We start from the raw sequence: 22,890 nt of genomic DNA, 5'->3' as shown, positions 1-22,890 counted from the left end.
AGGCTTTTGAAGCCTGCCGGAGCCTGAGGAAGGGACTGGGGCCGGGAAGTGCTGCTGAGCAGAAGAGGTGGTGGTCAGGTGTGCACAGGAGGTCATGACGGGCAGCCTGGGAGGCAGGACGGGCATGACGCCAGCCGGGCTCTTGAAGCTCAGCTGTCAGGTGTGTGAGAGGCAGGTGTGTCCACACAGCTTTACAGTGCTTATTACGCACACCTATCCAGGTGGGGGCATAGCTCAAGGGTAGAGCATTTGACTGCAGATCAAGAGGTCCCCGGTTCAAATCCGGGTGCCCCCTACTGTGGTGACCCACTTTATTGCCAAACCTACAAGGCTCTTGTTTCCAGTCACTCAGGCTACTCTCTGCCTACATTGGGTATCCCAAGTCTCTGGGGACAAGGACTGTACCTGGCACAAGGCATGGTTGGGGGAGGGGTTTTACTCCCTGCTTTTCTCGGCTACAGGTGATAGAACCTAGGACCTTGCAGGCAGTTTCCTCACTAACCCTTTTGCCTTTTCATCCCTGTTCTTGCCCCTTTCTCTCCCTGCTTTTTCTTTTTCTTTTTCTTTTTGCTTTGCTTTCCTTTTATTTGCTTTGCTTTGCTTTTCTGGTTGGTTGGTTTGTTTCTTTGTTTATTTGGTAGCCTTCCCGTCCTGCAGGTTTCCTCTATTTTGGTATGAACACTACTTTTCTGGGAGTCATCAAGAGGTCCACCAGGTGAACAACTTGCTCTCCTGCTGGTCCAGGCTCCCGAGAGTGTCAGATCCTAAGCTTGTGTCAGCCGTCAAGTGACACACTTCTGGTTGGAGACACGCCTTGTGTGGGTGTGTGTGTGAGTGTGTGTGTGTGCAAGCGCGTGTGTGTGTCTGAGTGCATGTCTGTGAGTCTGTTTGTGTGTGTGTGTGTGTATGTGTGTGTGTGTGTGTGTGTCTGTCTTCTTTGGTTGGCCAATTTGACTTACAGATGGATGGATGGGTGGCCCAATGCACATTTCATCTGTTTACTGTTTTGCAGTTTGCCGGTTCAGGCAGGATTTCTACAGCATTTACTAACTGTGTTCTCTATCAGGCTTCTTTTGCTCAGGACTTGCCAGGGTAGCAGCAAGTCAGCCTTCGTGGTGGCACAATTTCCGAGGCAGTTTGTGAGGAAGCCAGGGGACACTGGCAGATTCGATTCAGAACCCTTGGAGGAGAGCACCAGGAAAGCTGACATGAGAGAAGGAAGCACAGTGGCCTGCCACTGCACAGTGATTCCATGTGAAAGCAAACTCAATGGTAGAATTATCGGCACCAGTTAGCCCTGTGCCCAGCATGTGGCGAGCTTAAGGTCAATAACAGCAAGACTGTGCATTCAGCCATGGGTGCTGAGCAGTGGGCCTGCTGTACAGGCGTGGGCCAGGCTTGCAGAAGCCCGACAATGTGGGAAAGGCAGGGGAGGGTGGAGTGAAGCAGTGACCAGGCCAGACGTGCGTCCCCTGAGGTGCTGCAGCACTGCCGAGGGGTGGTGACTGGCCACAGGGAAGGTGTCCACTCCCTGTAGCAAGGCTCAGACTAGAGCATGCTTCCTAGACAACGTGAGTTGTGAGGAGAGCCCTTCCGCGGTGTTCACAGCATCCTGACTCCAGGTCAGGGGCTCCCTCGCCTACACTGACTTGGGCTCCCTGCGTGTGCCTTGAGGGCACAGTATCCTAGGGCTTGGAGTGCCCCTAAGGCTGAGATGCTCCCTGCAAGTAAGGAGCAAGAGGATGGGTCTGGCTTTAAGTCAGGGCCTCTCTTACACCGTCCTGTCACCCACCCTTGCCACCGCTGAGACATCTCCTGACCCCAGTCCTTGTATCCAGCTGCAGTCCTCCTCGATTTTGCGCTAGGCTCCGTGCACTTGCATTGCTGTCCTTTCTCTTTATGTCCACTACCCCTGAATCTTTCATCTCCATTGTGTACAATGACGGGAGCTCCTGGAGAAGTGACTGCCTGCAGCCTCAGTAGCACTCCTCCGGCTCCATGGCTGGCTCCCTCTGTCCCCTGAGTCTTGTGCCTACCAGGTTCCCCGGAGTGACACATTATCCCCATCCTTTGCGATATCTAGGGCCACAGCCCCTCGTCCATTGTTCTGGCCCTCTGCCTATTCTTCTGGCCTGCACGAGAGCTATGGAGGGCTGTGGTAGTTTGTAGGGCTGCCAGGGTCTTTCACAGCAAGCAAGCGGCATCCACTGTCTTGTGAGCCCGGGCAGCCAACAGTCTGGGCCCAGATCCCCAGATCCCCGTCGGCCAATGACAGGCAATTTGGGTCTTGACCCCCACACCGTCCTTCCACAGTTCTGCCAGAGTGCTTGGTGGTAAGATGTCCCTTCTCATGACCTGGAACGGTGCTTCTCTTAGGGTCGTGCGTCCAAAGTATTTGCTTCACCAGTGTCACCCTTTTTGCGTCTGTGCCAATGCAGCTCAGGGTCGCAAGCAACATCTTGGTCTCCGCTATGCCTGTGAAGCAGAGGACGCCAGGAATCCCCTTGTGGATGCACAGCCGCCATAGGTCCCTTAGGCAGTGGGTCTGCTGAGTCCTCTGGGAAACCAAGCATCTCTGCTTGTGCCCAGCCCTCATCCCCACCCACGCCCCCAGCTCAGGCCCGCCCTGGCACATCCCGATCCACCCTTCCAGGCCTCTATAAAGTCTACTGAGTAACTTCCTCCTGGAGTGCTGCTCTGGCTGCTGGAGCTGAGTGTGGAGGCCAATGTATGTGCAGACTGGCAGGCTTTTGAAGCCTGCCGGAGCCTGAGGCAGGGACTGGGGCCGGGAAGTGCTGCTGAGCAGAAGAGGTGGTGGTCAGGGGTGCAAAGGAGGTCAGGGCAGCCTGGGAGGCAGGGTGGGCATGACGCCAGCCGGGCTCTTGAGGCTCAGCTGTCAGGTGTGTGACAGGCAGGTGTGTCCACACAGCTTTACAGTGCTTATTACGCACACCTATCCAGGTGGGGGCATAGATCAAGGGTAGAGCATTTGACTGCAGATCAAGAGGTCCCCGGTTCAAATCCGGGTGCCCCCTACTGTGGTGACCCACTTTATTGCCAAACCTACAAGGCTCTTGTTTCCAGTCACTCTGGCTACTCTCTGCCTACATTGGGTATCCCAAGTCTCTGGGGACAAGGACTGTACCTGGCACAAGGCATGGTTGGGGGAGGGGTTTTACTCCCTGCTTTTCTCGGCTACAGGTGATAGAACCTAGGACCTTGCAGGCAGTTTCCTCACTAACCCCTTTTGCCTTTTCATCCCTGTTCTTGCCCCTTTCTCTCCCTGCTTTTTCTTTTTCTTTTTCTTTTTCTTTTTGCTTTGCTTTCCTTTTATTTGCTTTGCATTGCTTTTCTGGTTGGTTGGTTTCTTTCTTTGTTTATTTGGTTGCCTTCCCGTCCTACAGATTTCCTCTATTTTGTTATGAACACTACTTTTTTGGGAGTCATCAAGAGGCCCACCGGGTGAACGACTTGCTCTCCTGCTGGTCCAGCCTCCCCAGAGTGTCAGATTCTAAGCTTGTGTCAGCCGTCAAGTGACACACTTCTGGTTGGAGACACGCCTTGTGTGGGTGTGTGTGTGAGTGTGCGTGTGTGCGCGCGCGTGTGTGTGTCTGAGTGCATGTCTGTGAGTGTGTTTGTGTGTGTGTGTGTGTGTGTGTGTGTGTGTGTGTGTGTCTGTCTGTCTTCTTTGGTTGGCCAATTTGACTTACAGATGGATGGATGGGTGGCCCAATGCACATTTCATCTGTTTACTGTTTTGCAGTTTGCCGGTTCAGGCAGGATTTCTAGAGCATTTCCTAACTGTGTTCTCTGTCAGGCTTTTTTGCTCAGGACTTGCCAGGGTAGCAGCAACTCAGCTTACGTGGTGGCACAATTTCCGAGGCAGTTTGTGAGGAAGCCAGGGGACACTGGCAGATTCGATTCAGAACCCTTGGAGGAGAGCACCAGGAAAGCTGACATGAGAGAAGGAAGCACAGTGGCCTGCCACTGCACAGTGATTCCATGTGAAAGCAAACTCAATGGTAGAATTATCGGCACCAGTTAGCCCTGTGCCCAGCATGTGGCGAGCTTAAGGTCAATAACAGCAAGACTGTGCATTCAGCCATGGGTGCTGAGCAGTGGGCCTGCTGTACAGGCGTGGGCCAGGCTTGCAGAAGCCCGACAATGTGGGAAAGGCAGGGGAGGGTGGAGTGAAGCAGTGACCAGGCCAGACGTGCGTCCCCTGAGGTGCTGCAGCACTGCCGAGGGGTGGTGACTGGCCACAGGGAAGGTGTCCACTCCCTGTAGCAAGGCTCAGACTAGAGCATGCTTCCTAGACAACGTGAGTTGTGAGGAGAGCCCTTCCGTGGTGTTCACAGCATCCTGACTCCAGGTCAGGGGCTCCCTCGCCTACACTGACTTGGGCTCCCTGCGTGTGCCTTGAGGGCACAGTATCCTAGGGTTGGAGTGCCCCTAAGGCTGAGATGCTCCCTGCAAGTAAGGAGCAGGAGGATGGGTCGGGCTTTAAGTCAGGGCCTCTCTTACACCGTCCCGTCACCCACCCTTCCCACCGCTGAGACATCTCCTGACCCCAGTCCTTGTATCCAGCTGCAGTCCTCGTCGATTTTGCGCTAGGCTCCGTGCACTTGCATTGCTGTCCTTTGTGTTTATGTCCACTACCCCTGAATCTTTCATCTCCATTGTGTACAATGACGGGAGCTAATGGAGAAGTGACTGCCTGCAGCCTCAGTAGCACTCCTCCGGCTCCATGGCTGGCTCCCTCTGTCCCCCGAGTCTTGTGCCTACCAGGTTCCCCGGAGTGACACATTATCCCCATCCTTTGCGATATCTAGGGCCACAGCCCCTCGTCCATTGTTCTGGCCCTGCTGCCTATTCTTCTGGCCTGCACGAGAGCTATGGAGGGCTGTGGTAGTGTGTAGGGCTGCCAGGGTCTTTCACAGCAAGCAAGCGGCATCCACTGTCTCGTGAGCCCGGGCAGCCAACAGTCTGGGCCCAGATCCCCAGATACCCGTTGGCCAATGACAGGCAGTTTGGGGCTTGACCCCGACAGCGTCCTTCCATAGCTCTGCCAGAGTGCTTGGTGGTAAGATGTCCCTTCTCATGACCTGGAACGGTGCTTCTCATAGGGTCGTGCGTCCCAAGTATTTGCTTCACCACTGTCACCCTTTTTGCATCTGTGCCAATGCAGCTCAGGGTCGCAAGCAACATCTTGGTCTCCGCTGTGCCTGTGAAGCAGAGGACGCCTGGAATCCCCTTGTGGACGCAAAGCCGCCATAGGTCCCTTAGGCAGTGGGTCTGCTGAGTCCTCTTGGAAACCAAGCATCTCTGCTTGTGCCCAGCCCTCATCCCCACCGAAGCTCACAGCCCAGGCCCGCCCTGGCACATTCTGCTCCACCCTTCCAGGCCTCCAAAAAGTCTACTGAGTAACTCCCTCCTGGAGTGCTGCTCTGGCTGCTGGAGCTGAGTGTGGAGGCCAATGTATGTGCATACTGGCAGGCTTTTGAAGCCTGCCGGAGCCTGAGGAAGGGACTGGGGCCGGGAAGTGCTGCTGAGCAGAAGAGGTGGTGGTCCGGGGTGCAAAGAAGGTCAGGGCAGCCTGGGAGGCAGGGCGGGCATGACGCCAGCCGGGCTCTTGAGGCTCAGCTGTCAGGTGTGTGACAGGCAGGTGTGTCCACACAGCTTTACAGTGCTTATTACGCACACCTATCCAGGTGGGGGCATAGCTCAGGGGTAGAGCATTTGACTGCAGATCAAGAGGTCCCCGGTTCAAATCCGGGTGCCCCCTACTGTGGTGACCCACTTTATTGCCAAACCTACAAGGCTCTTGTTTCCAGTCACTCTGGCTACTCTCTGCCTACATTGGGTATCCCAAGTCTCTGGGGACAAGGACTGTACCTGGCACAAGGCATGGTTGCGGGAGGGGTTTTACTCCCTGCTTTTCTCGGCTACAGGTGATAGAACCTAGGACCTTGCAGGCAGTTTCCTCACTAACTCCTTTTGCCTTTTCATCCCTGTTCTTGCCCCTTTCTCTCCCTGCTTTTTCTTTTTCTTTTTGCTTTGCTTTCCTTTTATTTGCTTTGCTTTGCTTTTCTGGTTGGTTGGTTTGTTTCTTTGTTTATTTGGTTGCCTTCACGTCCTGCATGTTTCATCTATTTTGTTATGAACACTACTTTTTTGGAAGTCATCAAGAGGCCCACTGGGTGAACAACTTGCTCTCCTGCTGGTCCAGCCTCCCCAGAGTGTCAGATCCTAAGCTTGTGTCATCCATCAAGTGACACACTTCTGCTTGGAGACACGCCTTGTGTGGGTGTGTGTGTGAGTGTGCGTCTGTGCGCGCGCGTGTGTGTGTGAGTGCATGTCTGTGAGTGTGTGTGTGTGTGTGTGTGTGTGTGTGTCTGTCTGTCTGTCTTCCTTGGTTGGCCAATTTGACTTACAGATGGATGGATGGGTGGCCCAATGCACATTTCATCTGTTTACTGTTTTGCAGTTTGCCGGTTCAGACAGGATTTGCAGAGCATTTCCTAACTGTGTTCTCTGTCAGGCTTCTTTTGCTCAGGACTTGCCAGGGTAGCAGCAACTCAGCCTTTGTGGTGGCACAATTTCCGAGGCAGTTTGTGAGGAAGCCAGGGGACACTGGCAGATTCGATTCAGAACCCTTGGAGGAGAGCACCAGGAAAGCTGACATGAGAGAAGGAAGCACAGTGGCCTGCCACTGCACAGTGATTCCATGTGAAAGCAAACTCAATGGTAGAATTATCGGCACCAGGTAGCGCTCTGCCCAGCATGTGGCAAGCTTAAGGTCAATAACAGCAAGACTGTGCATTCAGCCAAGGGTGCTGAGCAGTGGGCCTGCTGTAGAGGCATGGGCCAGGCTTGCAAAAGCCCGACAATGTGGGAAAGGCAGGGGAGGGTGGAGTGAAGCAGTGACCAGGCCAGACGTGTGTCCCCTGAGTTGCTGCAGCACTGCCGAGGGGTGGTGACTGGCCACAGGGAAGGTGTCCACTCCCTGTAGCAAGGCTCAGACTAGAGCATGCGTCCTAGACAATGTGAGTTGTGAGGAGAGCCCTTCCGCGGTGTTCACAGCATCCTGACTCCAGGTCAGGGGCTCCATCGCCTACACTGACTTGGGCTCCCTGTGTGTGCCTTGAGGGCACAGTATCCTATGGCTTGGAGTGCCCCTAAGGCTGAGACGCTCCCTGCAAGTAAGGAGCAGGTGGATGGGTCGGGCTTTTCGTCCGGGCCTCTCTTACACCGTCCCATCACCCACCCATTCCACTGCTGAGACATCTCCTGACCCCAGTCCATGTATCCAGCTGCAGTCCTCCTCGATTTTGCGCTAGGCTCCGTGCACTTGCATTGCTGTCCCTTCTCTTCATGTCCACTACCCCTGAATCTTTCATCTCCATTGTGTACAATGACGGGAGCTCCTGGAGAAGTGACTGCCTGCAGCCTCAGTAGCACTCCTCCGGCTGCATGGCTGGCTCCCTCTGTCCCCTGAGTCTTGTGCCTACCAGGTTCCCCGGAGTGACACATTATCCCCATCCGTTGCGATATCTAGGGCCACAGCCCCTCGTCCATTGTTCTGGCCCTGCTGCCTATTCTTCTGGCCTGCACGAGAGCTATGGAGGGCTGTGGTAGTTTGTAGGGCTGCCAGGGTCTTTCACAGCGAGCAAGCGGCATCCACTGTCTTGTGAGCCCGGGCAGCCAACAGTCTGGGCCCAGATCCCCAGATCCCCGTTGGCCAATGACAGGCAATTTGGGTCTTGACCCCCACACCGTCCTTCCACAGCTCTGCCAGAGTGCTTGGTGGTAAGATGTCCCTTCTCATGACCTGGAACGGTGCTTCTCTTAGGGTCGTGCGTCCCAAGTATTTGCTTCACCAGTGTCACCCTTTTTACGTCTGTGCCAATGCAGCTCAGGGTCGCAAGCAACATCTTGGTCTCCGCTGTGCCTGTGAAGCAGAGGACGCCAGGAATCCCCTTGTGGACGCAAAGCCGCCATAGGTCCCTTAGGCAGTGGGTCTGCTGAGTCCTCTGGGAAACCAAGCATCTCTGCTTGTGCCCAGCCCTCATCCCCACCCACGCCCCCAGCCCAGGCCCTCCCTGGCACATCCCGCTCCACCCTTCCAGGCCTCCAAAAAGTCTACTGAGTAACTCCCTCCTGGAGTGCTGCTCTGGCTGCTGGAGCTGAGTGTGGAGGCCAATGCATGTGCAGACTGGCAGGCTTTTGAAGCCTGCCGGAGCCTGAGGCATGGACTGGGGCCGGGAAGTGCTGCTGAGCAGAAGAGGTGGTGGTCCGGGGTGCAAAGGAGGTCAGGGCAGCCTGGGAGGCAGGGCGGGCATGACGCCAGCCGGGCTCTTGAGGCTCAGCTGTCAGGTGTGTGACAGGCAGGTGTGTCCACACAGCTTTACAGTGCTTATTACGCACACCTATCCAGGTGGGGGCATAGCTCAGGGGTAGAGCATTTGACTGCAGATCAAGAGGTCCCCGGTTCAAATCCGGGTGCCCCCTACTGTGGTGACCCACTTTATTGCCAAACCTACAAGGCTCTTGTTTCCAGTCACTCTGGCTACTCTCTGCCTACATTGGGTATCCCAAGTCTCTGGGGACAAGGACTATACCTGGCACAAGGCATGGTTGGGGGTGGGGTTTTACTCGGTGCTTTTTTCGGCTACAGGTGATAGAACCTAGGACCTTGCAGGCAGTTTCCTCACTAACCCCTTTTGCCTTTTCATCCCTGTTCTTGCCCCTTTCTCTCCCTGCTTTTTCTTTTTCTATTTCTTTTTGCTTTGCTTTCCTTTTATTTGCTTTGCTTTGCTTTTCTGGTTGGTTGGTTTGTTTCTTTGTTTATTTGGTTGCCTTCCCGTCCTGCAGGTTTCCTCTATTTTGTTATGAACAGTACTTTTTTGGGAGTCATCAAGAGGCCCACTGGGTGAACGACTTGCTCTCCTGCTGGTCCAGCCTCCCCAGAGTGTCAGATCCTAAGCTTGTGTCAGCCGTCAAGTTACACACTTCTGGTTGGAGACACGCCTTGTGTGGGTGTGTATGTGAGTGTGCGTGTGTGCGCGCGCGTGTGTGTGTCTGAGTGCATGTCTGTGAGTGTGTGTGTGTGTGTGTGTGTGTGTGTGTGTGTCTGTCTTCTTTGGTTGGCCAATTTGACTTACAGATGGATGGATGGGTGGCCCAATGCACATTTCATCTGTTTACTGTTTTGCAGTTTGCCGGTTCAGGCAGGATTTCTAGAGCATTTCCTAACTGTGTTCTCTGTCAGGCTTTTTTGCTCAGGACTTGCCAGGGTAGCAGCAACTCAGCTTACGTGGTGGCACAATTTCCGAGGCAGTTTGTGAGGAAGCCAGGGGACACTGGCAGATTCGATTCAGAACCCTTGGAGGAGAGCACCAGGAAAGCTGACATGAGAGAAGGAAGCACAGTGGCCTGCCACTGCACAGTGATTCCATGTGAAAGCAAACTCAATGGTAGAATTATCGGCACCAGTTAGCCCTGTGCCCAGCATGTGGCGAGCTTAAGGTCAATAACAGCAAGACTGTGCATTCAGCCATGGGTGCTGAGCAGTGGGCCTGCTGTACAGGCGTGGGCCAGGCTTGCAGAAGCCCGACAATGTGGGAAAGGCAGGGGAGGGTGGAGTGAAGCAGTGACCAGGCCAGACGTGCGTCCCCTGAGGTGCTGCAGCACTGCCGAGGGGTGGTGACTGGCCACAGGGAAGGTGTCCACTCCCTGTAGCAAGGCTCAGACTAGAGCATGCTTCCTAGACAACGTGAGTTGTGAGGAGAGCCCTTCCGCGGTGTTCACAGCATCCTGACTCCAGGTCAGGGGCTCCCTGGCCTATACTGACTTGGGCTCCCTGCGTGTGCCTTGAGGGCACAGTATCCTGGGGCTTGGAGTGCCCCTAAGGCTGAGATGCTCCCTGCAAGTAAGGAGCAGGAGGATGGGTCGGGCTTTAAGTCAGCGCCTCTCTTACACCGTCCCGTCACCCACCCTTCCCACCGCTGAGACATCTCCTGACCACAGTCCTTGTATCCAGCTGCAGTCCTCCTCGACTTAGCGCTAGGCTCCGTGCACTTGCATTGCTGTCCTTTCTGTTTATGTCCACTACCCCTGAATCTTTCATCTCCATTGTGTACAATGACGGGAGCTCCTAGAGAAGTGACTGCTGGCAACCTCAGTAGCACTCCTCCGGCTCCATGGCTGGCTCCCTCTGTCCCCGAGTCTTGTGCCTACCAGGTTCCCCGGAGTGACACATTATCCCCATCCTTTGCGATATCTAGGGCCACAGCCCCTCGTCCATTGTTCTGGCCCTGCTGCCTATTCTTCTGGCCTGCACGAGAGCTATGGAGGGCTGTGGTAGTTTGTAGGGCTGCCAGGGTCTTTCACAGCGAGCAAGCGGCATCCACTGTCTTGTGAGCCCGGGCAGCCAACAGTCTGGGCCCAGATCCCCAGATCCCCGTCGGCCAATGACAGGCAGTTTGGGTCTTGACCCCCACACCGTCCTTCCACAGCTCTGCCAGAGTGCTTGGTGGTAAGATGTCCCTTCTCATGACCTGGAACGGTGCTTCTCATAGGGTCGTGCGTCCCAAGTATTTGCTTCACCAGTGTGACCCTTTATGCGTCTGTGCCAATGCAGCTCAGGGTCGCAAGCAACATCTTGGTCTCCGCTATGTCTGTGAAGCAGAGGACGCCAGGAATCCCCTTGTGGATGCACAGCCGCCATAGGTCCCTTAGGCAGTGGGTCTGCTGAGTCCTCTGGGAAACCAAGCATCTCTGCTTGTGCCCAGCCCTCATCCCCACCCACGCCCCCAGCCCAGGCCCTCCCTGGCACATCCCTCTCCACCCTTCCCGGCCTCCAAAATGTCTACTGAGTAACTCCCTCCTGGAGTGCTGCTCTGGCTGCTGGAGCTGAGTGTGGAGGCCAATGTATGTGCAGACTGGCAGGCTTTTGAAGCCTGCCGGAGCCTGAGGCAGGGACTGGGGCCGGGAAGTGCTGCTGAGCAGAAGACGTGGTGGTCAGGTGTGCCAAGGAAGTCAGGGCAGCCTGGGAGGCAGGGCGGGCATGACGCCAGCCGGGCTCTTGAAGCTCAGCTGTCAGGTGTGTGACAGGCAGGTGTGTCTACACAGCTTTACAGTGCTTATTACGCACACCTATCCAGGTGGGGGCATAGCTCAGGGGTAGAGCATTTGACTGCAGATCAAGAGGTCCCCGGTTCAAATCCGGGTGCCCCCTACTGTGGTGACCCACTTTATTGCCAAACCTACAAGGCTCTTGTTTCCAGTCACTCAGGCTACTCTCTGCCTACATTGGGTATCCCAAGTCTCTGGGGACAAGGACTGTACCTGGCACAAGGCATGGTTGCGGGAGGGGTTTTACTCCCTGCTTTTCTCGGCTACAGGTGATAGAACCTAGGACCTTGCAGGCAGTTTCCTCACTAACCCTTCTCCTTTTCATCCCTGTTCTTGCCCCTTTCTCTCCCTGCTTTTTTTTTTCTTTTTCTTTTTGCTTTGCTTTCCTTTTATTTGCTTTGCTTTGCTTTTCTGGTTGGTTGGTTTGTTTCTTTGTTTATTTGGTTGCCTTCACGTGCTGCATGTTTCATCTATTTTGTTATGGACACTACTTTTTTGGGAGTCATCAAGAGGCCCACTGGGTGAACAACTTGCTCTCCTGCTGGTCCAGCCTCCCCAGAGTGTCAGATCCTAAGCTTGTGTCATCCGTCAAGTGACACACTTCTGCTTGGAGACACGCCTTGTGTGGGTGTGTGTGTGAGTGTGCGTGTGTGCGCGTGCGTGTGTGTGTGTCTGAGTGCATGTCTGTGAGTGTGTTTGTGTGTGTGTGTGTGTGTGTGTGTGTGTGTGTGTGTCTGTCTTCTTTGGTTGGCCAATTTGACTTACAGATGGATGGATGGGTGGCCCAATGCACATTTCATCTGTTTACTGTTTTGCAGTTTGCCGGTTCAGGCAGGATTTCTAGAGCATTTCCTAACTGTGTTCTCTGTCAGGCTTCTTTTGCTCAGGACTTGCCAGGGTAGCAGCAACTCAGCCTTCGTGGTGGCACAATTTCCGAGGCAGTTTGTGAGGAAGCCAGGGGACACTGGCAGATTCGATTCAGAACCCTTGGAGGAGAGCACCAGGAAAGCTGACATGAGAGAAGGAAGCACAGTGGCCTGCCACTGCACAGTGATTCCATGTGAAAGCAAACTCAATGGTAGAATTATCGGCACCAGTTAGCCCAGTGCCCAGCATGTGGCGAGCTTAAGGTCAATAACAGCAAGACTGTGCATTCAGCCATGGGTGCTGAGCAGTGGGCCTGCTGTACAGGCGTGGGCCAGGCTTGCAGAAGCCCGACAATGTGGGAAAGGCAGGGGAGGGTGGAGTGAAGCAGTGACCAGGCCAGACGTGCGTCCCCTGAGGTGCTGCAGCACTGCCGAGGGGTGGTGACTGGCCACAGGGAAGGTGTCCACTCCCTGTAGCAAGGCTCAGACTAGAGCATGCTTCCTAGACAACGTGAGTTGTGAGGAGAGCCCTTCCGCGGTGTTCACAGCATCCTGACTCCAGGTCAGGGGCTCCCTGGCCTATACTGACTTGGGCTCCCTGCGTGTGCCTTGAGGGCACAGTATCCTGGGGCTTGGAGTGCCCCTAAGGCTGAGATGCTCCCTGCAAGTAAGGAGCAGGAGGATGGGTCGGGCTTTAAGTCAGCGCCTCTCTTACACCGTCCCGTCACCCACCCTTCCCACCGCTGAGACATCTCCTGACCACAGTCCTTGTATCCAGCTGCAGTCCTCCTCGACTTAGCGCTAGGCTCCGTGCACTTGCATTGCTGTCCTTTCTGTTTATGTCCACTACCCCTGAATCTTTCATCTCCATTGTGTACAATGACGGGAGCTCCTAGAGAAGTGACTGCTGGCAACCTCAGTAGCACTCCTCCGGCTCCATGGCTGGCTCCCTCTGTCCCCGAATCTTGTGCCTACCAGGTTCCCCGGAGTGACACATTATCCCCATCCTTTGCGATATCTAGGGCCACAGCCCCTCGTCCATTGTTCTGGCCCTGCTGCCTATTCTTCTGGCCTGCACGAGAGCTATGGAGGGCTGTGGTAGTTTGTAGGGCTGCCAGGGTCTTTCACAGCGAGCAAACTGCATCCACTGTCTTGTGAGCCCGGGCAGCCAACAGTCTGGGCCCAGATCCCCAGATCCCCGTCGGCCAATGACAGGCAGTTTGGGTCTTGACCCCCACACCGTCCTTCCACAGCTCTGCCAGAGTGCTTGGTGGTAAGATGTCCCTTCTCATGACCTGGAACGGTGCTTCTCATAGGGTCGTGCGTCCCAAGTATTTGCTTCACCAGTGTGACCCTTTATGCGTCTGTGCCAATGCAGCTCAGGGTCGCAAGCAACATCTTGGTCTCTGCTATGCCTGTGAAGCAGAGGACGCCAGGAATCCCCTTGTGGATGCACAGCCGCCATAGGTCCCTTAGGCAGTGGGTCTGCTGAGTCCTCTGGGAAACCAAGCATCTCTGCTTGTGCCCAGCCCTCATCCCCACCCACGCCCCCAGCCCAGGCCCTCCCTGGCACATCCCTCTCCACCCTTCCCGGCCTCCAAAATGTCTACTGAGTAACTCCCTCCTGGAGTGCTGCTCTGGCTGCTGGAGCTGAGTGTGGAGGCCAATGTATGTGCAGACTGGCAGGCTTTTGAAGCCTGCCGGAGCCTGAGGCAGGGACTGGGGCCGGGAAGTGCTGCTGAGCAGAAGACGTGGTGGTCAGGTGTGCCAAGGAAGTCAGGGCAGCCAGGGAGGCAGGGCGGGCATGACGCCAGCCGGGCTCTTGAAGCTCAGCTGTCAGGTGTGTGACAGGCAGGTGTGTCTACACAGCTTTACAGTGCTTATTACGCACACCTATCCAGGTGGGGGCATAGCTCAGGGGTAGAGCATTTGACTGCAGATCAAGAGGTCCCCGGTTCAAATCCGGGTGCCCCCTACTGTGGTGACCCACTTTATTGCCAAACCTACAAGGCTCTTGTTTCCAGTCACTCAGGCTACTCTCTGCCTACATTGGGTATCCCAAGTCTCTGGGGACAAGGACTGTACCTGGCACAAGGCATGGTTGCGGGAGGGGTTTTACTCCCTGCTTTTCTCGGCTACAGGTGATAGAACCTAGGACCTTGCAGGCAGTTTCCTCACGAGCCCTTCTCCTTTTCATCCCTGTTCTTGCCCCTTTCTCTCCCTGCTTTTTTTTTCTTTTTCTTTTTGCTTTGCTTTCCTTTTATTTGCTTTGCTTTGCTTTTCTGGTTGGTTGGTTTGTTTCTTTGTTTATTTGGTTGCCTTCACGTGCTGCATGTTTCATCTATTTTGTTATGGACACTACTTTTTTGGGAGTCATCAAGAGGCCCACTGGGTGAACAACTTGCTCTCCTGCTGGTCCAGCCTCCCCAGAGTGTCAGATCCTAAGCTTGTGTCATCCGTCAAGTGACACACTTCTGCTTGGAGACACGCCTTGTGTGGGTGTGTGTGTGAGTGTGCGTGTGTGCGCGTGCGTGTGTGTGTGTCTGAGTGCATGTCTGTGAGTGTGTTTGTGTGTGTGTGTGTGTGTGTGTGTGTGTGTGTGTGTCTGTCTTCTTTGGTTGGCCAATTTGACTTACAGATGGATGGATGGGTGGCCCAATGCACATTTCATCTGTTTACTGTTTTGCAGTTTGCCGGTTCAGGCAGGATTTCTAGAGCATTTCCTAACTGTGTTCTCTGTCAGGCTTCTTTTGCTCAGGACTTGCCAGGGTAGCAGCAACTCAGCCTTCGTGGTGGCACAATTTCCGAGGCAGTTTGTGAGGAAGCCAGGGGACACTGGCAGATTCGATTCAGAACCCTTGGAGGAGAGCACCAGGAAAGCTGACATGAGAGAAGGAAGCACAGTGGCCTGCCACTGCACAGTGATTCCATGTGAAAGCAAACTCAATGGTAGAATTATCGGCACCAGTTAGCCCAGTGCCCAGCATGTGGCGAGCTTAAGGTCAATAACAGCAAGACTGTGCATTCAGCCATGGGTGCTGAGCAGTGGGCCTGCTGTACAGGCGTGGGCCAGGCTTGCAGAAGCCCGACAATGTGGGAAAGGCAGGGGAGGGTGGAGTGAAGCAGTGACCAGGCCAGACGTGCGTCCCCTGAGGTGCTGCAGCACTGCCGAGGGGTGGTGACTGGCCACAGGGAAGGTGTCCACTCCCTGTAGCAAGGCTCAGACTAGAGCATGCTTCCTAGACAACGTGAGTTGTGAGGAGAGCCCTTCCGCGGTGTTCACAGCATCCTGACTCCAGGTCAGGGGCTCCCTGGCCTATACTGACTTGGGCTCCCTGCGTGTGCCTTGAGGGCACAGTATCCTGAGGCTTGGAGTGCCCCTAAGGCTGAGATGCTCCCTGCAAGTAAGGAGCAGGAGGATGGGTCGGGCTTTAAGTCAGCGCCTCTCTTACACCGTCCCGTCACCCACCCTTCCCACCGCTGAGACATCTCCTGACCACAGTCCTTGTATCCAGCTGCAGTCCTCCTCGACTTAGCGCTAGGCTCCGTGCACTTGCATTGCTGTCCTTTCTGTTTATGTCCACTACCCCTGAATCTTTCATCTCCATTGTGTACAATGACGGGAGCTCCTAGAGAAGTGACTGCTGGCAACCTCAGTAGCACTCCTCCGGCTCCATGGCTGGCTCCCTCTGTCCCCGAGTCTTGTGCCTACCAGGTTCCCCGGAGTGACACATTATCCCCATCCTTTGCGATATCTAGGGCCACAGCCCCTCGTCCATTGTTCTGGCCCTGCTGCCTATTCTTCTGGCCTGCACGAGAGCTATGGAGGGCTGTGGTAGTTTGTAGGGCTGCCAGGGTCTTTCACAGCGAGCAAGCGGCATCCACTGTCTTGTGAGCCCGGGCAGCCAACAGTCTGGGCCCAGATCCCCAGATCCCCGTCGGCCAATGACAGGCAATTTGGGTCTTGACCCCCACACCGTCCTTCCACAGCTCTGCCAGAGTGCTTGGTGGTAAGATGTCCCTTCTCATGACCTGGAACGGTGCTTCTCATAGGGTCGTGCGTCCCAAGTATTTGCTTCACCAGTGTGACCCTTTATGCGTCTGTGCCAATGCAGCTCAGGGTCGCAAGCAACATCTTGGTCTCCGCTATGTCTGTGAAGCAGAGGACGCCAGGAATCCCCTTGTGGATGCACAGCCGCCATAGGTCCCTTAGGCAGTGGGTCTGCTGAGTCCTCTGGGAAACCAAGCATCTCTGCTTGTGCCCAGCCCTCATCCCCACCCACGCCCCCAGCCCAGGCCCTCCCTGGCACATCCCTCTCCACCCTTCCCGGCCTCCAAAATGTCTACTGAGTAACTCCCTCCTGGAGTGCTGCTCTGGCTGCTGGAGCTGAGTGTGGAGGCCAATGTATGTGCAGACTGGCAGGCTTTTGAAGCCTGCCGGAGCCTGAGGCAGGGACTGGGGCCGGGAAGTGCTGCTGAGCAGAAGACGTGGTGGTCAGGTGTGCCAAGGAAGTCAGGGCAGCCTGGGAGGCAGGGCGGGCATGACGCCAGCCGGGCTCTTGAAGCTCAGCTGTCAGGTGTGTGACAGGCAGGTGTGTCTACACAGCTTTACAGTGCTTATTACGCACACCTATCCAGGTGGGGGCATAGCTCAGGGGTAGAGCATTTGACTGCAGATCAAGAGGTCCCCGGTTCAAATCCGGGTGCCCCCTACTGTGGTGACCCACTTTATTGCCAAACCTACAAGGCTCTTGTTTCCAGTCACTCAGGCTACTCTCTGCCTACATTGGGTATCCCAAGTCTCTGGGGACAAGGACTGTACCTGGCACAAGGCATGGTTGCGGGAGGGGTTTTACTCCCTGCTTTTCTCGGCTACAGGTGATAGAACCTAGGACCTTGCAGGCAGTTTCCTCACTAACCCTTCTCCTTTTCATCCCTGTTCTTGCCCCTTTCTCTCCCTGCTTTTTTTTTTTCTTTTTCTTTTTGCTTTGCTTTCCTTTTATTTGCTTTGCTTTGCTTTTCTGGTTGGTTGGTTTGTTTCTTTGTTTATTTGGTTGCCTTCACGTGCTGCATGTTTCATCTATTTTGTTATGGACACTACTTTTTTGGGAGTCATCAAGAGGCCCACTGGGTGAACAACTTGCTCTCCTGCTGGTCCAGCCTCCCCAGAGTGTCAGATCCTAAGCTTGTGTCATCCGTCAAGTGACACACTTCTGCTTGGAGACACGCCTTGTGTGGGTGTGTGTGTGAGTGTGCGTGTGTGCGCGTGCGTGTGTGTGTGTCTGAGTGCATGTCTGTGAGTGTGTTTGTGTGTGTGTGTGTGTGTGTGTGTGTGTGTGTGTGTCTGTCTTCTTTGGTTGGCCAATTTGACTTACAGATGGATGGATGGGTGGCCCAATGCACATTTCATCTGTTTACTGTTTTGCAGTTTGCCGGTTCAGGCAGGATTTCTAGAGCATTTCCTAACTGTGTTCTCTGTCAGGCTTCTTTTGCTCAGGACTTGCCAGGGTAGCAGCAACTCAGCCTTCGTGGTGGCACAATTTCCGAGGCAGTTTGTGAGGAAGCCAGGGGACACTGGCAGATTCGATTCAGAACCCTTGGAGGAGAGCACCAGGAAAGCTGACATGAGAGAAGGAAGCACAGTGGCCTGCCACTGCACAGTGATTCCATGTGAAAGCAAACTCAATGGTAGAATTATCGGCACCAGTTAGCCCAGTGCCCAGCATGTGGCGAGCTTAAGGTCAATAACAGCAAGACTGTGCATTCAGCCATGGGTGCTGAGCAGTGGGCCTGCTGTACAGGCGTGGGCCAGGCTTGCAGAAGCCCGACAATGTGGGAAAGGCAGGGGAGGGTGGAGTGAAGCAGTGACCAGGCCAGACGTGCGTCCCCTGAGGTGCTGCAGCACTGCCGAGGGGTGGTGACTGGCCACAGGGAAGGTGTCCACTCCCTGTAGCAAGGCTCAGACTAGAGCATGCTTCCTAGACAACGTGAGTTGTGAGGAGAGCCCTTCCGCGGTGTTCACAGCATCCTGACTCCAGGTCAGGGGCTCCCTGGCCTATACTGACTTGGGCTCCCTGCGTGTGCCTTGAGGGCACAGTATCCTGGGGCTTGGAGTGCCCCTAAGGCTGAGATGCTCCCTGCAAGTAAGGAGCAGGAGGATGGGTCGGGCTTTAAGTCAGCGCCTCTCTTACACCGTCCCGTCACCCACCCTTCCCACCGCTGAGACATCTCCTGACCACAGTCCTTGTATCCAGCTGCAGTCCTCCTCGACTTAGCGCTAGGCTCCGTGCACTTGCATTGCTGTCCTTTCTGTTTATGTCCACTACCCCTGAATCTTTCATCTCCATTGTGTACAATGACGGGAGCTCCTAGAGAAGTGACTGCTGGCAACCTCAGTAGCACTCCTCCGGCTCCATGGCTGGCTCCCTCTGTCCCCGAATCTTGTGCCTACCAGGTTCCCCGGAGTGACACATTATCCCCATCCTTTGCGATATCTAGGGCCACAGCCCCTCGTCCATTGTTCTGGCCCTGCTGCCTATTCTTCTGGCCTGCACGAGAGCTATGGAGGGCTGTGGTAGTTTGTAGGGCTGCCAGGGTCTTTCACAGCGAGCAAACGGCATCCACTGTCTTGTGAGCCCGGGCAGCCAACAGTCTGGGCCCAGATCCCCAGATCCCCGTCGGCCAATGACAGGCAGTTTGGGTCTTGACCCCCACACCGTCCTTCCACAGCTCTGCCAGAGTGCTTGGTGGTAAGATGTCCCTTCTCATGACCTGGAACGGTGCTTCTCATAGGGTCGTGCGTCCCAAGTATTTGCTTCACCAGTGTGACCCTTTATGCGTCTGTGCCAATGCAGCTCAGGGTCGCAAGCAACATCTTGGTCTCTGCTATGCCTGTGAAGCAGAGGACGCCAGGAATCCCCTTGTGGATGCACAGCCGCCATAGGTCCCTTAGGCAGTGGGTCTGCTGAGTCCTCTGGGAAACCAAGCATCTCTGCTTGTGCCCAGCCCTCATCCCCACCCACGCCCCCAGCCCAGGCCCTCCCTGGCACATCCCTCTCCACCCTTCCCGGCCTCCAAAATTTCTACTGAGTAACTCCCTCCTGGAGTGCTGCTCTGGCTGCTGGAGCTGAGTGTGGAGGCCAATGTATGTGCAGACTGGCAGGCTTTTGAAGCCTGCCGGAGCCTGAGGCAGGGACTGGGGCCGGGAAGTGCTGCTGAGCAGAAGACGTGGTGGTCAGGTGTGCCAAGGAAGTCAGGGCAGCCAGGGAGGCAGGGCGGGCATGACGCCAGCCGGGCTCTTGAAGCTCAGCTGTCAGGTGTGTGACAGGCAGGTGTGTCTACACAGCTTTACAGTGCTTATTACGCACACCTATCCAGGTGGGGGCATAGCTCAGGGGTAGAGCATTTGACTGCAGATCAAGAGGTCCCCGGTTCAAATCCGGGTGCCCCCTACTGTGGTGACCCACTTTATTGCCAAACCTACAAGGCTCTTGTTTCCAGTCACTCAGGCTACTCTCTGCCTACATTGGGTATCCCAAGTCTCTGGGGACAAGGACTGTACCTGGCACAAGGCATGGTTGCGGGAGGGGTTTTACTCCCTGCTTTTCTCGGCTACAGGTGATAGAACCTAGGACCTTGCAGGCAGTTTCCTCACGAGCCCTTCTCCTTTTCATCCCTGTTCTTGCCCCTTTCTCTCCCTGCTTTTTTTTTCTTTTTCTTTTTGCTTTGCTTTCCTTTTATTTGCTTTGCTTTGCTTTTCTGGTTGGTTGGTTTGTTTCTTTGTTTATTTGGTTGCCTTCACGTGCTGCATGTTTCATCTATTTTGTTATGGACACTACTTTTTTGGGAGTCATCAAGAGGCCCACTGGGTGAACAACTTGCTCTCCTGCTGGTCCAGCCTCCCCAGAGTGTCAGATCCTAAGCTTGTGTCATCCGTCAAGTGACACACTTCTGCTTGGAGACACGCCTTGTGTGGGTGTGTGTGTGAGTGTGCGTGTGTGGGCGTGCGTGTGTGTGTGTCTGAGTGCATGTCTGTGAGTGTGTTTGTGTGTGTGTGTGTGTGTGTGTGTGTGTGTGTGTGTGTGTCTGTCTTCTTTGGTTGGCCAATTTGACTTACAGATGGATGGATGGGTGGCCCAATGCACATTTCATCTGTTTACTGTTTTGCAGTTTGCCGGTTCAGGCAGGATTTCTAGAGCATTTCCTAACTGTGTTCTCTGTCAGGCTTCTTTTGCTCAGGACTTGCCAGGGTAGCAGCAACTCAGCCTTCGTGGTGGCACAATTTCCGAGGCAGTTTGTGAGGAAGCCAGGGGACACTGGCAGATTCGATTCAGAACCCTTGGAGGAGAGCACCAGGAAAGCTGACATGAGAGAAGGAAGCACAGTGGCCTGCCACTGCACAGTGATTCCATGTGAAAGCAAACTCAATGGTAGAATTATCGGCACCAGTTAGCCCAGTGCCCAGCATGTGGCGAGCTTAAGGTCAATAACAGCAAGACTGTGCATTCAGCCATGGGTGCTGAGCAGTGGGCCTGCTGTACAGGCGTGGGCCAGGCTTGCAGAAGCCCGACAATGTGGGAAAGGCAGGGGAGGGTGGAGTGAAGCAGTGACCAGGCCAGACGTGCGTCCCCTGAGGTGCTGCAGCACTGCCGAGGGGTGGTGACTGGCCACAGGGAAGGTGTCCACTCCCTGTAGCAAGGCTCAGACTAGAGCATGCTTCCTAGACAACGTGAGTTGTGAGGAGAGCCCTTCCGCGGTGTTCACAGCATCCTGACTCCAGGTCAGGGGCTCCCTGGCCTATACTGACTTGGGCTCCCTGAGTGTGCCTTGAGGGCACAGTATCCTGAGGCTTGGAGTGCCCCTAAGGCTGAGATGCTCCCTGCAAGTAAGGAGCAGGAGGATGGGTCGGGCTTTAAGTCAGCGCCTCTCTTACACCGTCCCGTCACCCACCCTTCCCACCGCTGAGACATCTCCTGACCACAGTCCTTGTATCCAGCTGCAGTCCTCCTCGACTTAGCGCTAGGCTCCGTGCACTTGCATTGCTGTCCTTTCTGTTTATGTCCACTACCCCTGAATCTTTCATCTCCATTGTGTACAATGACGGGAGCTCCTAGAGAAGTGACTGCTGGCAACCTCAGTAGCACTCCTCCGGCTCCATGGCTGGCTCCCTCTGTCCCCGAGTCTTGTGCCTACCAGGTTCCCCGGAGTGACACATTATCCCCATCCTTTGCGATATCTAGGGCCACAGCCCCTCGTCCATTGTTCTGGCCCTGCTGCCTATTCTTCTGGCCTGCACGAGAGCTATGGAGGGCTGTGGTAGTTTGTAGGGCTGCCAGGGTCTTTCACAGCGAGCAAGCGGCATCCACTGTCTTGTGAGCCCGGGCAGCCAACAGTCTGGGCCTAGATCCCCAGATCCCCGTCGGCCAATGACAGGCAATTTGGGTCTTGACCCCCACACCGTCCTTCCACAGCTCTGCCAGAGTGCTTGGTGGTAAGATGTCCCTTCTCATGACCTGGAACGGTGCTTCTCATAGGGTCGTGCGTCCCAAGTATTTGCTTCACCAGTGTGACCCTTTATGCGTCTGTGCCAATGCAGCTCTGGGTCGCAAGCAACATCTTGGTCTCCGCTATGTCTGTGAAGCAGAGGACGCCAGGAATCCCCTTGTTGATGCACAGCCACCATAGGTCCCTTAGGCAGTGGGTCTGCTGAGTCCTCTGGGAAACCAAGCATCTCTGCTTGTGCCCAGCCCTCATCCCCACCCACGCCCCCAGCCCAGGCCCTCCCTGGCACATCCCTCTCCACCCTTCCCGGCCTCCAAAATGTCTACTGAGTAACTCCCTCCTGGAGTGCTGCTCTGGCTGCTGGAGCTGAGTGTGGAGGCCAATGTATGTGCATACTGGCAGGCTTTTGAAGCCTGCCGGAGCCTGAGGCAGGGACTGGGGCCGGGAAGTGCTGCTGAGCAGAAGACGTGGTGGTCAGGTGTGCCAAGGAAGTCAGGGCAGCCTGGGAGGCAGGGCGGGCATGACGCCAGCTGGGCTCTTGAAGCTCAGCTGTCAGGTGTGTGACAGGCAGGTGTGTCTACACAGCTTTACAGTGCTTATTACGCACACCTATCCAGGTGGGGGCATAGCTCAGGGGTAGAGCATTTGACTGCAGATCAAGAGGTCCCCGGTTCAAATCCGGGTGCCCCCTACTGTGGTGACCCACTTTATTGCCAAACCTACAAGGCTCTTGTTTCCAGTCACTCAGGCTACTCTCTGCCTACATTGGGTATCCCAAGTCTCTGGGGACAAGGACTGTACCTGGCACAAGGCATGGTTGCGGGAGGGGTTTTACTCCCTGCTTTTCTCGGCTACAGGTGATAGAACCTAGGACCTTGCAGGCAGTTTCCTCACTAACCCTTCTCCTTTTCATCCCTGTTCTTGCCCCTTTCTCTCCCTGCTTTTTTTTTTCTTTTTCTTTTTGCTTTGCTTTCCTTTTATTTGCTTTGCTTTGCTTTTCTGGTTGGTTGGTTTGTTTCTTTGTTTATTTGGTTGCCTTCACGTGCTGCATGTTTCATCTATTTTGTTATGGACACTACTTTTTTGGGAGTCATCAAGAGGCCCACTGGGTGAACAACTTGCTCTCCTGCTGGTCCAGCCTCCCCAGAGTGTCAGATCCTAAGCTTGTGTCATCCGTCAAGTGACACACTTCTGCTTGGAGACACGCCTTGTGTGGGTGTGTGTGTGAGTGTGCGTGTGTGCGCGTGCGTGTGTGTGTGTCTGAGTGCATGTCTGTGAGTGTGTTTGTGTGTGTGTGTGTGTGTGTGTGTGTGTGTGTGTGTGTGTGTGTCTGTCTTCTTTGGTTGGCCAATTTGACTTACAGATGGATGGATGGGTGGCCCAATGC

The 22,890-nt window shown here is 55.0% G+C and overlaps 8 non-coding genes across 8 annotated transcripts; all 8 read left to right on the top strand.

Moving 5' to 3' along the window:
* Window positions 1–223: 223 nt before the first annotated feature.
* Trnac-gca (transfer RNA cysteine (anticodon GCA)) lies at window positions 224–295 on the top strand. The gene has a single exon. It is a non-coding gene; the product is annotated as a tRNA-Cys (tRNA).
* Window positions 296–5,713: 5,418 nt separating this feature from the next.
* On the top strand, window positions 5,714–5,785 carry Trnac-gca (transfer RNA cysteine (anticodon GCA)). Its single transcript has one exon. It is a non-coding gene; the product is annotated as a tRNA-Cys (tRNA).
* Window positions 5,786–8,439: 2,654 nt separating this feature from the next.
* Trnac-gca (transfer RNA cysteine (anticodon GCA)) lies at window positions 8,440–8,511 on the top strand. Its single transcript has one exon. It is a non-coding gene; the product is annotated as a tRNA-Cys (tRNA).
* Window positions 8,512–11,167: 2,656 nt separating this feature from the next.
* On the top strand, window positions 11,168–11,239 carry Trnac-gca (transfer RNA cysteine (anticodon GCA)). The gene has a single exon. It is a non-coding gene; the product is annotated as a tRNA-Cys (tRNA).
* A 2,666-nt stretch (window positions 11,240–13,905) lies between these two features.
* Window positions 13,906–13,977, top strand: Trnac-gca (transfer RNA cysteine (anticodon GCA)). The gene has a single exon. It is a non-coding gene; the product is annotated as a tRNA-Cys (tRNA).
* Window positions 13,978–16,642: 2,665 nt separating this feature from the next.
* On the top strand, window positions 16,643–16,714 carry Trnac-gca (transfer RNA cysteine (anticodon GCA)). Its single transcript has one exon. It is a non-coding gene; the product is annotated as a tRNA-Cys (tRNA).
* A 2,667-nt stretch (window positions 16,715–19,381) lies between these two features.
* On the top strand, window positions 19,382–19,453 carry Trnac-gca (transfer RNA cysteine (anticodon GCA)). The gene has a single exon. It is a non-coding gene; the product is annotated as a tRNA-Cys (tRNA).
* A 2,669-nt stretch (window positions 19,454–22,122) lies between these two features.
* On the top strand, window positions 22,123–22,194 carry Trnac-gca (transfer RNA cysteine (anticodon GCA)). Its single transcript has one exon. It is a non-coding gene; the product is annotated as a tRNA-Cys (tRNA).
* The last annotated feature ends 696 nt before the right edge of the window (window positions 22,195–22,890 follow it).

The sequence above is a fragment of the Cavia porcellus genome, unplaced genomic scaffold, assembly GCF_034190915.1.
Source record: "Cavia porcellus strain 051 isolate PalLab524CR breed Dunkin Hartley unplaced genomic scaffold, mCavPor4.1 scaffold_6, whole genome shotgun sequence".
NCBI lineage: Eukaryota > Metazoa > Chordata > Mammalia > Rodentia > Caviidae > Cavia > Cavia porcellus.
Note: the sequence above shows the minus strand (reverse complement) of the source record. Positions and strands in the feature narration are given on the sequence as shown.